Raw genomic sequence first — 16934 nt, 5'->3', positions numbered from 1 at the left:
CATTACTGAGGCAGAAAGAGTTGCTATTAAGGATGGAATATAAGATGCAGAACCTTTATGACTATGTTAAAAACGTTTATACTTCAACATATCCTACTGCCCACTGTCCCAGGAAGTGGAAAAATAGATTTATCATCTAGATAATTCAGAGTAACCTTTCCCTTTGCCAGAATTGTTTGGAAAATTATATCAATTTTCTTTGCTCAAATTAGAAAGCTTTTTTTTTTCCCTGAAATTTGAGATGCTGTTTTGACCAGTTGAAGACATTCAGAAACTTCTCTGCCCTCTTTAAATTCAACATCATTATTAGAAAGTGTGCTTTCTGTTATATCTATAGCACTTATGCTGAGCTAAATTTCTAAACATGTTCAAGTTTTATTTTATTATGAAAATAATATATGGTCATTGGAAAAATTCAATGAATGCAGGCATGTATAAAGTAAAAATGCATGTGTGAATTGTCACTCAGTTGTGTCTGACTCTTTGTGACCCTATGGACTGTAGACCACCAGGCTCCTCTGTCCATGGGATAATCCAGGCAAGAATACTGAAGTGGGTTGCCATGCCCTTCTCCAGGAGAACTTCTTTACTTAGGGATTTAACTCATATCTCCTATGTCTCTTGCATTGGAGGCAGATTCTTTACCCTCTTAGCCATTTGGGAAACCAGACTTCCCTGGTGGCTCAGACGGTAAACAGTCTGCCTACAATGTGGAAGACTGGGGTTCAATCCCTGCGTTGGGAAGATCTCCTAGAGAAGGAAATGGCAACCCACTCCAGTATTCTTGCCTGGAAAATCCCATGGACAGAGGAGCCTAGTAGGCTACAGTCCATGGGGTTGCAAAGAGTTGGACATGACTGAGTGACTTCCTTTTTTTTTTTTCACTTAGGATAAAAGTAGAGGCAACCATATTCAAACACCCTTACTCTGATACTGTTCCCAAGTGGCACAATGGTAGAGAATCCACCTGCCAATTCAGGAGATGCAAGAGACAAGGGTTCAATCCCTGGGTCAGGAAGATCCCCTGGAGTAGGAAATGGCAACCCATTCTAGCTTTCTTGCCCAGAAAATCCCATGGACAGAGGAGCCTGGTGGGCTACAGTCCAGGGGGTCACGAAGAGTCAGACATGACTGAGCACAAAAAAAGAAGAAAAAAAGACCCTACTACTCTCCCTAGAACTAGCCACAGTCAGCATTGTTAAGATCACTTCTCTAGACATTCAACACTTCAATATATCTTCATGGGTGTATACTATATAGTTTATACATATAAATGGGTACAGATATTTTTCTACTTCTGGCTTTGTTTAGATAACACTATATTTTGGAGATCTCTCCATGTCAGCACAATGAAAACCGCATAAGTGCCAAAGCATTAAAGTACCAAAATTTATTCAACAACTCTGTATTAAGTTGTGCTAGAAGGCAATGGCACCCCGCTCCAGTCCTCCTGCCTGGAAAATCCCATGGACAGAGAAGCCTGGTGGGCTGCAGTCCACAGGGTCGCTGAGGGTCGGACATGACTGAGCGACTTCACTTTAAGTTTTCACTTTCCTGCATTGGAGAAGGAAATGGCAACCCACTCCAGTGTTCTTGCCTGGAGAATCCTAGGGACTGGCGAGCCTGGTGGGCTGCCGTCTATGGGGTCACACAGAGTTGGACATGACTGAAGTGACTTAGCAGCAGCAGCAGATAAGATAAACCACTCTCTAGGATTCAATATATTATCTGCTCTTGGCATGCTAATTTAACCCACAGCCGAAGAGGCAATAGTTTTCCTTGGTTATGCAATGTTTTAGCCTAGAGGAAAAAGTAAAGAAAGTAGGAATAATATCTGAATGTTGAAAGGTAGTTTCTGTTTCTTCAGGATTCTGGTTAATCCATACCAGTTTTCAAGTGGGTATTACTGAATTTAAATACAGTTGGGAGAGATATCCCTTTGAGATGAGATGTAGCCATTGGTTCCAATTTCAAAAGGATCTATTCCTTCAAGAGGAATCCACTACAGTGCAATTGATTTCTTTCCTATATTCTAATCTGCTCCTGTCAAAAAAATAAAACGAGGTTGCTTCGGCAGCATATATACTAAAATTGGAATAATGCAGAGAAGATTAGCATGGCCCCTGTGCAAGGATGACATGGAAACTCCTGAAGTGTTCCAAATTTTTATTTGCGTCATTGTAAGGCAGAAACCAACACAACACTGTAAAGCAATTATCCTCCAATTAAATATTTTTTTAATAAAAAATAAAAATAATTGTCAAAAACAAAACCAAATTACTGAGAACTTTACAAATTGTCTCTCTTTCTCCTATTTTAATATCTTTTGATTTCCATTCATAATGTGTTAGGAGTCCATTCATGTGTCCCTATACCTTTTTATGCTACTGCTGCTAAGTCGATTCCGTCGTATCCGACTCTGTGTGACCCCATAGACGGCAGCCCACCAGGCTCCCCCGTCCCTGGGATTCTCCAGGCAAGAACACTGGAGTGGGTTGCCATTTCCTTCTCCAATGCATGAAAGTGAAAAGTGAAAGTGAAGTCTCTCAGTCGTGTCTGGCTCTTAGCGACGCCATGGACTGCAGCTCACCAGGCTCCTCCATCCATGGGATTTTCCAGGCAAGAGTACTGAAGTGGGGTGCCATTGCCTTTTCTGATGCCTTTTTATACACTCACCTCCATGTTCATTTCAGCACTATTTGCAATAGCCAAGACATAGAAACAACCCAAGGGTCCATTAATAGATGAATGGATAAGAAAGGACACAGTATATATACACAATGGAGTATTACTCAGCCATCAGAAAAGCTGGAAAGTCAGGAAAGAAACTGCCATTTTCGACAAATGAATGGACCTTGAGCACATTCTGCTGAGATAAGTCAGACAAAGTAAAACAAGAACTGTATGATGTCACTTGCTTCCCAGGTAGCTCAGGTGGTGAAGAATCTGCCTGTAATGCAGGAGACCCAGATTCAATCCTTGGGTTGAGGAGATCCCCCAGATAAGGAAATGGCAACCACCTCTGGTATTCTTACCTGGAGAATTCCATGGAAAGAGGAGCCTGTTGGGCTAAAGTCCACGGGGTTGCAGAGTTGGACATAACTGAGTGACTCACACACACATGCATAGACTCATACACCCAAACACAAGATGTCACTTACAGGAGACATAAAAAAGTCAAACTTATAAAAAAAAAAACATAGAGTAAAACAACGTTTAGCAGAGGATGGAGGAGGGGGAGTATAAAACTGATGTACTTGAAGGGTACAAACTTGGCAACGAGTAGTAAATAAGCTGTAGAGGTCTTTCTAAACTCTTGTATTCCTACTTGCTAAAATCCTGAATTAAGTGTGAAATCTGACTCCAGTGAGAACAGCTTCAATCAGTATTATTAAAAAAATAAAATCTATGACTTTGGCAATTTCATCCTTCTGTTTCTGTCTGATGTATTTCTCTAATTTCATCAGCATCTTAAAGTCATCTAAGTTTTGTGTTACTCTTTGTATTAATTTTCTCCTGTTCCTGACCTCTTTATGCCTGTAATTCTTTTAGGAAAAGAGATGTGTTGCTATTCTCACTTTCATCATATTTACTGCAAAATTCCACTCTAAGGTTTCTTCACTTGTCTCTTAAGATATTTACCAGTCTAGGACCTTAAAGTTTCCAAAGGTAACAAAAACTTCTCCTTTAAAAATTAGTGCTTCCTTTTTAGAGTAGGAGATTTCTACAATATTGCTTTTATTTGCTATTTGCATTTTGCTAATATGGAGTGATAGTGACAACGAAAGGTGCATTTTTACTATGATCTGTGTTTCCTGCTGTAATGCTTGTTGCTTCTTTCTCTTTATCCTTTTATTTATTTATTTTAAAATTTTTGATATGGACCGTCTTCCTACTTCCTTTCAGTGCAGTTCAGCTGAACTTGTCAAATAAACCTTTCTTGCTACTGGTGCTAAATCTAACTGGACTCAACCAATTCACATGCTTTGTTTCCCTTTTCCCCCCTTCCCAAATCTCCTGTTTGAAATGCAGTAATAAAGCATAATATTTAAAGTTGGTTCCATTCCTCACTGACTTGTTTTTCATCAGAATCCAGGACAATCTTATGAATAATTATTTTAATACTGTATGAATTGTATAATGGCTATCGTGATTTGCAAATTGGGCTATAAATACCCTTGAGAACGTAGCTTCTATAGTAGGAATACTAAAAGCTCTTGCAACGCCTTAGAGAATTAACTCTACTCAAAACTTTGGGAGAAAATTATTTAGTATTAAAAAAAATAACATTGACATATTATAGGAAATGTCATAAAATTATTTTAAATGGTAAAGATGAGGCTTTAAAGAAATTTTATGACTACATTTTAGCAGTTTTGATCTAAGCTCAACAAATGAGTGAAAGTTTACATCCATTTTTCTCTGTCCTTATTGACAGATGCTGCTAAGAAGTACTGACCCAAATGTTTTGAAATAGTTATATCAAATAAGTATTTTCATTGCCCCTGAGCAAGCAAAGATGCTTCAGCATGAGACACTAAATTAATTAGGTTAAAATATATACAAACACACATAGACATTAAAAACTCAAGTTTTCAAAAAACATTTAATAACATTAGAAAAGTTCATGGACTTTTTAATTAAGTGAAAAATAAAGCTGGCTATGAAGCTTATTGATGATGGGAATTCAACTTTGGTTACAAAATACATATATTTTATTACGTGTGTATTAGCTGCTCAGTCATGTCCAACTCTTTGTGATCCCATGGACTTTCACCCACCAGGCTCCTCTGTTCTGGAATTCTCCAGGCAAGAGTGCTCGAGTAGGTTGCTATTTCCTTCTCCAGGGGAACTTCCCATCCCAGGGACCGAATCCAGGTCTCCTGCATTGCAGGCAAATTCTTCCCCATCTGAACTGCCACTATACATATAAACTAAATGCAAATGAACACAACACATAAACATTTTAAATGTCAAATGCTCTGTTATGTTGGTGGGATTTGGTGATTTTTATTTTCTTGTTTATATTTTTCTCTATTTTTATCAATAATTAAACATTCTATAATCAGAACAAATCTGTTTTAGTATTCAATACAAACTTTCATATTTGATTATATGTTCTTTTAGAATAGTGATTATATCCTATTTAACTTTGAGTCACTCGAATGAAAGCTGAAACCACCTACAGCACACAGCTTATTCTCTACATTAACATAACTCTACTCCACCATTAGGCTGTCTTCACCAATATCACTTTACTATTCCATTGTCTTCATCAACCAACATACGTTTACTATTCCAGGAAACTCGTGACCGGGAAGATAAGTTGAAGGTAACTTTATTGTTCATTTAGAAGCTTCCAGGAAAAATCATTTAAATGAACATCAAGCCATCAAGACTTTTCAATACATAGCATTAGACGACTATTTAGTCTTCTAGTCTCTTCTCTTTGTACACCCTCACCTCAAGACCTTCCCTTTGCAGTGTCCACCAATACACATTATTACATCATGATTATTTTTCAGTGCTAGTCACCCCTTCCCCCATCACCCCTACGTCGAAAGATCTTCCATAAACTGACTCCAAAATCTCATAAATATCCTAACTTTGCCTTCTTTTTTCTCTGAGGCAAGGAAATCTCTGTCAGAGTAGTGTCCTCACTTACAACGTAAGAATAAACTTACTTTTGTTTTATCATCAGGTTTGTCTGGTGAAGTTCCTTTTAGGGAAGGGAAGTTTCTTTTAGATGACAAAAGTGTGAGCAGCACAGAGCCTTATACCATAACAGGTGTTCAGCAAGTATATATTGAAGTAATATTCAAATGTAATTCACTAAATTATTGTCAGTGTCTTTGTATCTCTAAGGATACAAATGCTCAATCCACCTTGTGATTGTGGACTCCTGTGACTCAATCCACTTTGAAGACAAACATGAATTGTACCGTACTTACCTTTTGGTGTCAATGGGCACATTTCATTAGAGAAATTTAATCTATACGTTGATATTTGCTCTCATTTCAAAAGCATATTTCAGTAATATTGTTCAGTATGAGAAAATGTTTTCCATACTGTTCTTTTTCTTTACTTCCCATTGAAAATGTAATTTTTAGTTATGATTTGTTGTGTTCAGTCGCTCAGTTGTGCCCAACTCTTTACAACCCCATGGACTGCAGCACGCCAGGCTTCCCTGTCCTTCACTGTCTCCCAGAGTTTGCTCAAACTAGTGTCCATTGAATTGGTAATGCCATCCATCCATCTCATCCTCTGTTGTCCCCTTCTCCTCTTGTCTTCAATATTTCCCAGCATCACCGTCTTTTCCAATGAGTCTGCTCTTCGCATCAGGGGTCCAAAGTATTGGAGCTTCAGCTTCAGCATCAGTCCTTCCAGTGAATATTCAGGACTGATTTCCTTTGGGATTGAATGGTTTGATCTTCTTGCAGTCCAAGGGACTCTCAAGAGTCTTCTCTAGTGCAACATTTTGAAAGCATCAATTCTTCGGTGCTCAGCCTTCTTTACTGTCCAACTCTCACATCCATGCATGAATACTAGAAAAACCATAGCTTTGGCTATATGGACCTTTGTCGGCCAAGTGACGTCTTTGCTTTTTAATACCCTGTCTAGGTTTGTCATAGCTTTTCTTCCAAGGAGTGTCTTTTAATTTTAGCTATGATGGATTAATGTAACTAATTAATTTTATTATCTGAGTTTTCTTGTAGACCTAAGTTTTGAAATATTAGCCTAGTAACAGAATTCATTAGCCCTATTAAGAAATGCAGTGGGTGCTTGATTTCTGGAGGTGTGTTCATAATCGTTATTCCTTGGCTTTCAGAAGGTAAGTCTTCTCCTTTCTTTGCCAGTTTAGAGCTGAAGAACTTAAGAATATAATAATCAGCACAGACTTGTGTCAAGTCACTTCAAAGGGAACGTGTATAACAACATTTCCTTTAGAAAGTATTGACATATGTAAAGACATAATGTTTCAATGGATAATAGTTGTGGTGAATTCCTATTATGAAAGCAGAGACAGAGGACACTACTAGAGGCAAGTGGCCTACCTAGGCAAAGCACTTTTAGGCTCTGAGGCACTATCATAGCCAGTGTGATCAAACTTTAATGTACATACAAATTATTTGAAAATCATAGAAAAATTCAGACTCTTGTTTGAAGGTCTAGAATGAGCCTTGAAATTCTACATATTAAAAAACTGCCAGGTTATGTTAGCACATTTTGAATAGTAAAGATTTAACTGAAAGAAACTATGACAAGTGGACTTGTCTTGTTTATCTCTGCTTTTTCGATTTTACATCCACCCAATCAAGTTCTGATTGTAACATGGGTTCTTTTTTGGTTTATCTAAATAAGAATATCATTAATCCCAAGGTTGTACTTCTAATTGTAAGTTAATATGTGAGCATTTTAAATTTATGTACTTATTTCTGTGATTCATTAACATGCATTTGCATCTATTACATGAAATTAACACAAACGATAATAGTTGATATTTACTGAGTATTTACTCTGTGACAGTTGTTATGGTCCTCTATATACACAGTACAACCTAATCTTATCCTAACAACAATCCTACAAGTTCCTATTTTGAGCATGACTTCACACATAAGAAGATTTAGGCTTGGGAAGTTTAAGTAATTTGCCTTAAGAAAAAACAGCAAATAAACAGCAGGATTGAAACTGAGGCAATCTGCCCTGTGGTAAACAGAGTAATGGTCTCCAGAGATATCCACTTCCTGATCCCCTTGAACCAGTGAATATGATACTTTACGTGCTAAAAAGGACTTCGAGGGTATGACTAAGTTAAAGACCTTGACATGGGGAAGTCATCTTAGATTATCTAGGTGGACTCAATGTAATCGCGAAGTATTTACAGGAAAAAGAGACAGTGATACTGGAATCAGGAAAGTGAGATATAATGATAGAAATAGTTGGAATGATGTGAGTTGAAGATGAAGGAAGGGGCTATGATCCAAGGAATACAGGTGGTCTCTAGAAATTGGAAAAGGTATGTAAATAGATATACCTGTAAAAAAGGTATGTTTACAGACAATCGGTAAACAGATTGTCTTCCAGTGTCTCCAGAAGGAATATAGCTCTATGAAAACCTTGATTTTAGGGTTATATCTTGATTTTGAACACAAAATAAAATTGTGTTCATACAAGTCACCAAGTTTGTGCTGATTTGTTAGAGCAGCAATAGGTAATTAAGAAAGGCCCTGAAGCTCAGGCTCTTCAATCAGGTATTATGGTTTCAGAATAAGAAAAAGGCAGAGAAAATAGAAAGGAGGAACTGAAAGCAGATTTTAGAAAAAAGAAGCAATAAACTTCTTTATAGCAATAAACTAGTGACCAATGAGGAATAACTATTTATTTAGCAACTGGTTTGTATACAGCACAGTGCTTGACTTTTATACATGATATCTTGTCTAGCTTTATGACAATTTTCTGCCATCTTTTGTTTTATTTTTAATTGGAGGATAATTATCTTTAGATCAGTTCATTCTGCCTTCAACTGAGTGACATGTATGACACTAAATGATGAGAGTACAAGGGAGAGAGCAGAAATCAGGGAGCTGAGCATGGGAACCTGGAGCCACCACTCACTAATGCACGGCTGTGGCCAAGTTACTGATCTTCTAAACACTTCAGGGTCCCTCTTTGGTAAAGAGAAACACTATTAATTATATCTCTATTATAACATTATGAGAATTAAATAAGAGAATTTCCTAAAACGTATAGAATGCTTGGAGTATAACAAAACACTATTTAAATATTTGTAAATAAATTGAAATTTTCCAACTCTGAGCAATATAGAAACAGTCCAATGTTCTGAGCTAACAGGATATGCCTAGAGTTTAGAGAAAAACAGGGGAGTTCAAAACAATGAGAATTGTTTTAACTTTAAAGTTCATTGTAGTCTTTCCTAGCTGATCTTTTAAAGATGTGTTTAAAATGTTAAGTGGGAGGGGAAAAGTTGGAATCCTAAGTCACTGAATGTTTGAAAATTATTCTCTCATCTGTGCATCCTTAGATATGACATCCTGTCTTTGTTCAAAATTTAATTACATTTACTATTTGTTTACTGTAATATTCTGACCTTTCTGATGGGTAATATCCTTTAATACAAAGACAGAAATATATCGTCTTTCCTAGGTTTTTGGTTGTCTTATCCCCTTTCCATACAACAGCAATTAATGATCTAAGGCTAGCACTGTTCTCCAAATATTTCAAGTTCAGATTGTCCCCTCATCCTTCATTTCACCACCAACCATTTTCATTAGCCTCCAATTTGGAGTAAATTTGTCCAAAATTTTCTGTTTTTAACTTTCCAATCATTTTGCTAATAATAATCCATGATTGTTTCCAGCTTAATTTTTTACTTCAGTCTCAATTATGAATTACTCTCTTCCATTTAGTTGGAGATCACTTGAGACTCATTAGTTAATGATTGGGCTCTCTTCGCATTCAGTAGTACTTTAGATTTTTACATTTTATTTGACAATATTGATTAAATGCAATCCCTGCAACATTTATTGAAGACCTATTCAGAACTAGACGTAGTGCTAGGTTCAGAGGTGGATGTAAAAGGATGATCAAAACATCCTTTGTCTAAAGGAGTGTACCATCTGATCAGGGAGAATGACAGGTACATAAATAGCTTTTTGAAGAGATTAGTTTGGAATCTGTACAACTGACAAAAGATGGCATATAGCTTCCTTGAATCCCATGTCCTGATTTACTGCAATCACTACTCTTGGCTTCTCCTATGTCTCTTGGTGACAATTAAGTCCAATAGCCTCATTTCCATGTGAAGGATCAGAAGCTGAGCAAAGGAGAAAATATTTTAGACCTTTCTATAAAACGTTATTTTTCTTCATATGCTACTGAATTTCCTGTAGTTGTTCATTTCCCTTTACTTTCTAAGAGAGTTTATAATATGTATCATGTAAAGATCTTTATAATAATGCACTTTGGAATTAGTTACCCATACTTCTAGAATCGAAGAAGACGATGGCACCCCACTCCAGTACTCTTGCCTGGAAAATCCCATGGACGGAGGAGCCTGGTAGGCTGCAGTCCATGGGGTCGCCAAGAGTCAGACACGACTGAGCGACTTCACTTCCACTTTTCAGTTTCCTGCATTGGAGAAGGAAACAGCAACCCACTCCAGTGTTCTTGCCTGGAGAATCCCAGGGATGGGGGTGCCTCGTGGGCTGCTGTCTCTGGGGTCGCACAGAGTCGGACACAACTGAAGTGACTTAGCAGCAGCAGCACTTCTAGAATATTAGAAATATATGAATTTTTTAAAGAAAAAACTCTGAGTATGTGCTCCACAGAATTACTCCTAGTCAGTTGAGGAATGTGGGTTTTATTTTAGGCTAACACACGTTTTGTGTTTTCATAAAGTTTATAATAATATTATTGAATTTGCTTTCTCAGTGTTATTCTTAGATTCCAAACATTTGAAATCTGGTTTTAAATATGAAACTTGGTGAATGCACTTAAGAATTTCTAGATTTAATTGATTCATTTTTACTTAATTCCTTAGTGTAGAATTCCAAGTAGCAGCATGTGAATGAGCATGTTGTTCCTTAAAACCTACTGTACTGTTTTGGGTAGGAAAAAAATCCCATGCTGAACAATAGAGCTAATACTAAATTTCCCTTCTACCACTGAAGAACAATATGTGCTTAATATTCATCTCTGCTAAGTGACTATATAGATATATTTAAATTATACAAAATATTAAGGTATAAAAACCCTATTTACTTCAGAAAATTTGCTTTAGCCCCAGCTATAAATACAAAGGTTTCTTTTTCCTTTTCTATTCTTAAAAATGTAGTTTCCTTGCTACCATCTCTTATATCACCAGACTAAAGAAAATTGTACCACCAGCTAATGACCCAAGTAGTCCCATTAATTTGGAGAATTTTGAAGAAGAGTGAAAAGAAATAGTGAAGTACAAAAAGATATTAAAATGATTAGATGTTTTGGTGACAGTTCTTCAAATAACTTAATTAATCCCCAGGAGACTTAGTGATAAAGAATCTGCCTGCCAATGCAGGAGATGCAGCAGACCCAGGTTCAATCCCTGGGTTGGGAAGATCCCTTGGAGGAAGAAATGACAACCCACTCCTGTATTCGTGCCTGGAAAATCCCATGGACAGTAGAGCCTGGCTGGCTACAGTCAATGGGGTCATGAAGAGTCAGAAATGACTGAGCAACAGAACACCCACACATTTTAGATCTTGGTGCTATCCTCAAATGGCACCCCACTCCAGTACTCTTGCCTGGAAAATCCCATGGGCGGAGGAGCCTGGTAGGCTGAAGTCCATGGGGTCGTGAAGAGCTGGATGTGACTGCGCGACTTCACTTTCACTTTTCACTTTCACGCATTGGAGAAGGAAATGGAAACCCACTCCAGTGTTCTTGCCTGGAGAATCCCAGGGACGGGGGAGCCTGGTGGGCTGCCATCTACAGGGTCTCACAGAGTTGGACACGACTGAAGCGACTTAGCAGCAGCAGCAGCAGCAGCTATCCTCAAAATATTTTGAAATCACCCTGGAAAGAGATTGCTACCTTTTTCATATTCTCTGCAACTTCCTGTGGTTGCAACAAAAAAGACAGGCAGCTAGTTGCAGAGGTTTAACCTCCACCCACTGACCCCCTCACCCCATTCAGCTTTGATAATGGAATGTCACTAACAGCACATCATTCTTCTCCTATCCCTCCCTGGTTCTCCTGAAGGAAAAGATTAGTTCCACTCATAAAAGTGTAAGGATTTATGCTGTTTCTGGTTTCATGTGATTACATCATCAGTTAGTCAACAGCCAAAAGTCAATAAATATTTACTGAACACATATTACATGGTAGGCACATTGCCACTTAATATCAATGCGGATTAGATTCCAACAGTTATGGGTTTCTTGGCTATACAAGAGTCGGGCACAAAGAAATAAATAAATGCAACATTTCTATGGAAATATTCATTTATATCCTCTTATTTAATGGGATTTAATGGTATCTGAGGCTGTCCTGAGAAAAATAATTTGAACCTTGTTTATTATTAAAGATGAGTGAAAACAGGCCTGATGGATTGTGGGAGCCCTGGCTGGCTGGCTGGCTGAATTCGCTCAGTCGTGTCTGATTCTTTGCAATCCCACAGACTATAGCCCACCAGGCTCCTCCATTCATGGGATTCTTCAGGCAAGAATACTGAAGTGGGTTGTCATTTCCCCCTCCAGGGGATCTTCCTGACCCCGGGATTGAACCCAGGTCTACTGCATTGAAGACAGACGCTTTAACCACTGAGCCACCAGGGAAGCCTAGTATATGTCAGATGACATTAGCAAATAAACGGTCTTGACCCTCAAATATCAGAGAAGAGAGACCCCATTCGTATATGACTCTGGTAAAGAATCTCCTATCACCAAGAGAATCTGACTTTCAAAGATTTCATTCTCTGAGCACAACCTATTACTTTCAGCTAATGCTCTTTTAGTAGTACACTCATATCATTCTTTGATCTGTTTTGGTCCTACAAGTGATTTATCCTACCACTTTTTATTATTTCTCATCAACTCATATGTCTTCTTTTCCTCACCCAACTTTACAATCATTGACTTTTATTAAACAAAATATTAGGTGCATAGGTGCATAGGTGCCTGCTAAGTCACTTCAGATGTGTCTGACTCTTTGAGATGCTATGGACTGTGGCACACCAGGCTCCCCTGTCCAAGGAATTCTCCAGGCAAGAACACTGGAGTGGGTTGCCATTTCCTTCTCTAAACACTAGGTAGTTTTAGAAAAATTCTATATCTCAAAAATTCCACTGCCACATGAAATATACAATTTAATATATAAGACTCATTTAATTTAATTTATTTAATCAAGATATTCAGGAGGAGGGCAAGAGGAGAAGGGGACTACAGAGGATGAGATGGTTGGATGACATCACCGACTCAATGGACATGGGTTTGGGTGGATTCTGGGTGATGGACAGGGAGGCCTGGCATGCTGCGGTTCATGGGGTCGCAGAGTCAGACACGACTGAGTGACTAAACTGAACCGAACTGATGCGAAGAACTGACTCATTGGAAAAGACCCTGATGCTGGGAAAGATTGAAGGCAGGAGGAGAAGGGGACGACAGAGGATGAGATGGATTGATGGCATCACCAACGCAATGGAAATGAGTTTGAGCAAGCTCTGGGAGATGGTCAAGGACAGGGAAGCATGGCGTACTGCAGTCCGTGGGGTTACAAAGAGTTGGGCACGATGAGCAACTGAACAACAACCATTTAGTTTAGTATAGAACTGTACCTGTCTACCATCTTATCCATAGCACCTAGTGTGATATCTGACACATAATTGGTACTCTGTCATTACTTGCTGAATACTTAAGTAGATGAACACATATAAAATGTATTTGAGAACCACAGATTTGTAAAAACCTAAATTTAATAAAAATCATCTGAAACTATAAATATTTCTGGTTTTATGAATGACAAAAAGACATTTATAATAGATACAAGTTAATTCTTATACATTTCCATCAAAGTAACTAGAAAATAATAAATATCATGAAATGTGCAGGTTATATGAAATTTGTAGTTGTCTGTTCTATCAAGTATGTTGTGATATGAACCTGTTATTATTTTTGGTAACTCTACAATGGATGGTATACATTCAAGTACATGTGATCGTGCAGTCACCCATGTAGTTTGTCGTGACTGTATCGAGCATTATGTTAGTTCTTTTGGTTCAGTCTAAGTTCCCTGGATTTTGAGAGGTAAAATAAAAAACTTAATTTTTAGTTTAAATAGAAAATTAAAAAAAGACACTCATGCTGTGTCATCATAATAAAAACTGTTCATTCAACTTCTACCTTCAATATTTTCTCTCAGCTCTGGAAAAAAAAGTGAAAATGAAAGTGTTAGTCACTCAGTCGTGTCTGACCCTTTGCGACCTTGTGGACTGTGTAGCCTCCCAGGCTCCTCTGTCCATGGAATTTCCCAGGCAATAATACTGGAGTGGGTAGTCATTCCTTTCTCCAAGGGATCTTCCCAATCCAGGGATTAAACCTGTGTCTTCTGCACTGCGGACAGTTTCTTTACAATCTGAGCCACTGGAGAACCCACAAACTGTATTGCTGAGAATCTATGTACTTTTCTAAAGCAGCAACTTATTATTCAAATATATTATTTGAATTTATTAGTATTATTTCCTTGAAATCATACAAATCCTAGTGTTATAATAGATATTTGGGGTTCATTTTGTCTAGCCTCTGATTATTGGTGCTGAAGGAATGAAGCAGGGCAAAGGCTAACAGAGTTTTGCCAAGAGAACGCACTGGTCATAGCAAACATCCTCTTCCAACAACACAAGAGAGGACTCTACACAAGGACATCACTAGATGGTCAACACTGAAATCAGATTGATTATATTCTTTGTAGCCAAAGATGAAGAAGCTCTATAGAGTCAGCAAAAACAGGACTGGGAGCTGACTGTGGCTCAGATCATGAGCTCCTTATTGCCAAATTCAGACTTAAGTTGAAGAAAGTAGGGAAAACCACTAGACCATTCAGGTATGACCTAAATCAAATCCCTTATGATTATACAGTGGAAGTGAGAAATAGATTTAAGGGCCTAGATCTGATAGAGTGCCTGATGAACTATGGACGAAAGTTTGTGACATTGTATAAGAGACAGGGATCAAGACCATGACCATGGAAAAGAAATGCAAAAAAGCAAAATAGCTGTCTGGAGAGGCCATACAAATAGCTGTGAAAAGAAGAGAAGTGAAAAGCAAAGGAGAAAAGGAAAGATATAAGCATCTGAATGCAGAGTGCCAAAGAATAGCAAGAAGAGATAAGAAAGCCTTCCTCAGTGATCAATGCAAAGAAATAGAGGAAAACAACAGAATGGGAAAGACTAGAGATCTCTTCAAGAAAATTATGATACCAAGGGAACATTTCATGCAAAGATGGGCTCAATAAAGGACAGAAATTGTAAGGCCCTAACAGAAGCAGAAGATATTAAGAAGGGATGGCAAGAATACACAGAAGAACTGTACAAAAAAGATCTTCACAACCAAGATAATCATGATGGTGCGATCACTCACCTAGAACCAGACATCCTGGAATGTGAAGTCAAGTGGGCCATGGAAGCATCACTATGAACAAAGCTAGTGGAGGTGATGGAATTCCAGTTGAGCCATTTCAAATCCTGAAAGATGATGCTGTGAAAGTGCTGCACTCAATATGCCAGCAAATTTGGAAAACTCAGCAGTGGCCATAGGACTGGAAAAGGTCAGTTTTCATTCCAATCCCAAAGAAAGATAAAGCCAAAGAATGCTCCAACTACCGCACAATTGCACTCATCTCACATGCTAGTAAAGTAATGCTCAAAATTCTCCAAGCCAGGCTTCAGCAATATGTGAACCGTGAACTTCCTTATGTTCAAGCTGGTTTTAGAAAAGGCAGAGGAACCACAGATCAAATTGCCAACATCTGCTGGATCATGGAAAAAGCAAGAGAGTTTTGGGAAAACATCTATTTCTGCTTTATTGACTATGCCAAAGCCTTTGACTGTGTGGATCACAGTAAACTGTGGAGAATTCTGAACGAGATGGGAATACCAGACCACCTGACTGGCCTCTTGAGAAACCTATATGCAGGTCAGGAAGCAACAGTTAGAACTGGACATGGAACAACAGACTGGTTCCAAATAGGAAAAGGAGTATGTCAAGGCTGTATATTGTCACCCTGTTTATTTAACTTATATGCAGAGTACATCATGAGAAATGTTGGGCTGGAAGAAGCACAAGCTGGAATTAAGATTTCCGGGAGAAATATCAATAACCTCAGATATGCAGATGACACCACCCTTATGGCAGAAAATGAAGAGGAACTAAAAAGCCTCTTGAAGAAAGAGGAGAGTGAAAATTTTGCCTTAAAGCTCAACATTCAGAAAACTAAGATCATGGCATCTTGTCCCATCACTTCATGGAAAATAGATGGGGAAACAATGGAAACAGTGTGGTGATGGTGTTCACCATCACTGCAGATGGTGATCGCAGCCATGAAATTAAAAGATGCTTACTCCTGGGAAGGAAAGTTATGACCAACCTAGATAGCATATTCAAAAGCAGAGACATTACTTTGCCAACAAAGGTCCGTCTATTCAAGGCTATGGTTTTTCCAGTGGTCATGTTTGGATGTGAGAGTTGGACTGTGAAGAAAGCTGAGTGCCGAAGAATTGATGTTTTTGAACTGTGGTGTTGAAGACTCTTGAGATATCCTTGGACCACAAGGTGATCCAACCAGTCCATCCTAAAGGTAATCAATCCTGGTTGTTCATTGGAAGGACTGATGCTGAAGCTGAAACTCCAATACTTTGGCCACCTCATGCGAAGAGTTGACTCATTGGAAAAGACCCTGATGCTGGGAGGGATTGGGGTCAGGAAGAAAAGGGAATGACAGAGGATGATATGGCTGGATGGCATCACCGACTCGATGGACATTGTTTGAGTAAACTCCAGGAGTTGATGATGGACAGGGAGGCCTGGTGAGCTGCGATTCATGGGGTCTTAGTCGGACACGACTGAACTGAACTGCATGCATGAAAAGCAAAATCACTTAAGAATCACACTGGTCGTGAATATTCTGATTAAAGAAGAGAAGCAACAGCAATCAAGAATACTCTTTAATGCATTAACTCTAACAGATAGTTTTTAGTCTCCTAAATGGCATTTTTCATCAAACTAGAACAAAGAATTCTAAAATTTGTATGGGAACACAGAATGTGCTAAATGCCTGTAACAATCTTGAGAAAGAGCAAAGCTGGAACCACATTTCCTGACTTCAAAGATAGTACACAGCTACAGAAATAAAAACATATGATGCTGGCACAAAAAGAAACA

General features: G+C 38.3%; 1 non-coding gene across 1 annotated transcript; it reads left to right on the top strand.

The window, feature by feature from the left end:
* The first annotated feature begins 2065 nt into the window (after window positions 1-2065).
* Window positions 2066-2168, top strand: LOC133260849 (U6 spliceosomal RNA). Its single transcript, XR_009740990.1, has one exon. It is a non-coding gene; the product is annotated as a U6 spliceosomal RNA (small nuclear RNA).
* Window positions 2169-16934: the final 14766 nt, after the last annotated feature.

The sequence above is a fragment of the Bos javanicus genome, chromosome 14, assembly GCF_032452875.1.
Source record: "Bos javanicus breed banteng chromosome 14, ARS-OSU_banteng_1.0, whole genome shotgun sequence".
In the NCBI taxonomy this organism is placed as follows: domain Eukaryota; kingdom Metazoa; phylum Chordata; class Mammalia; order Artiodactyla; family Bovidae; genus Bos; species Bos javanicus.
Note: the sequence above shows the minus strand (reverse complement) of the source record. Positions and strands in the feature narration are given on the sequence as shown.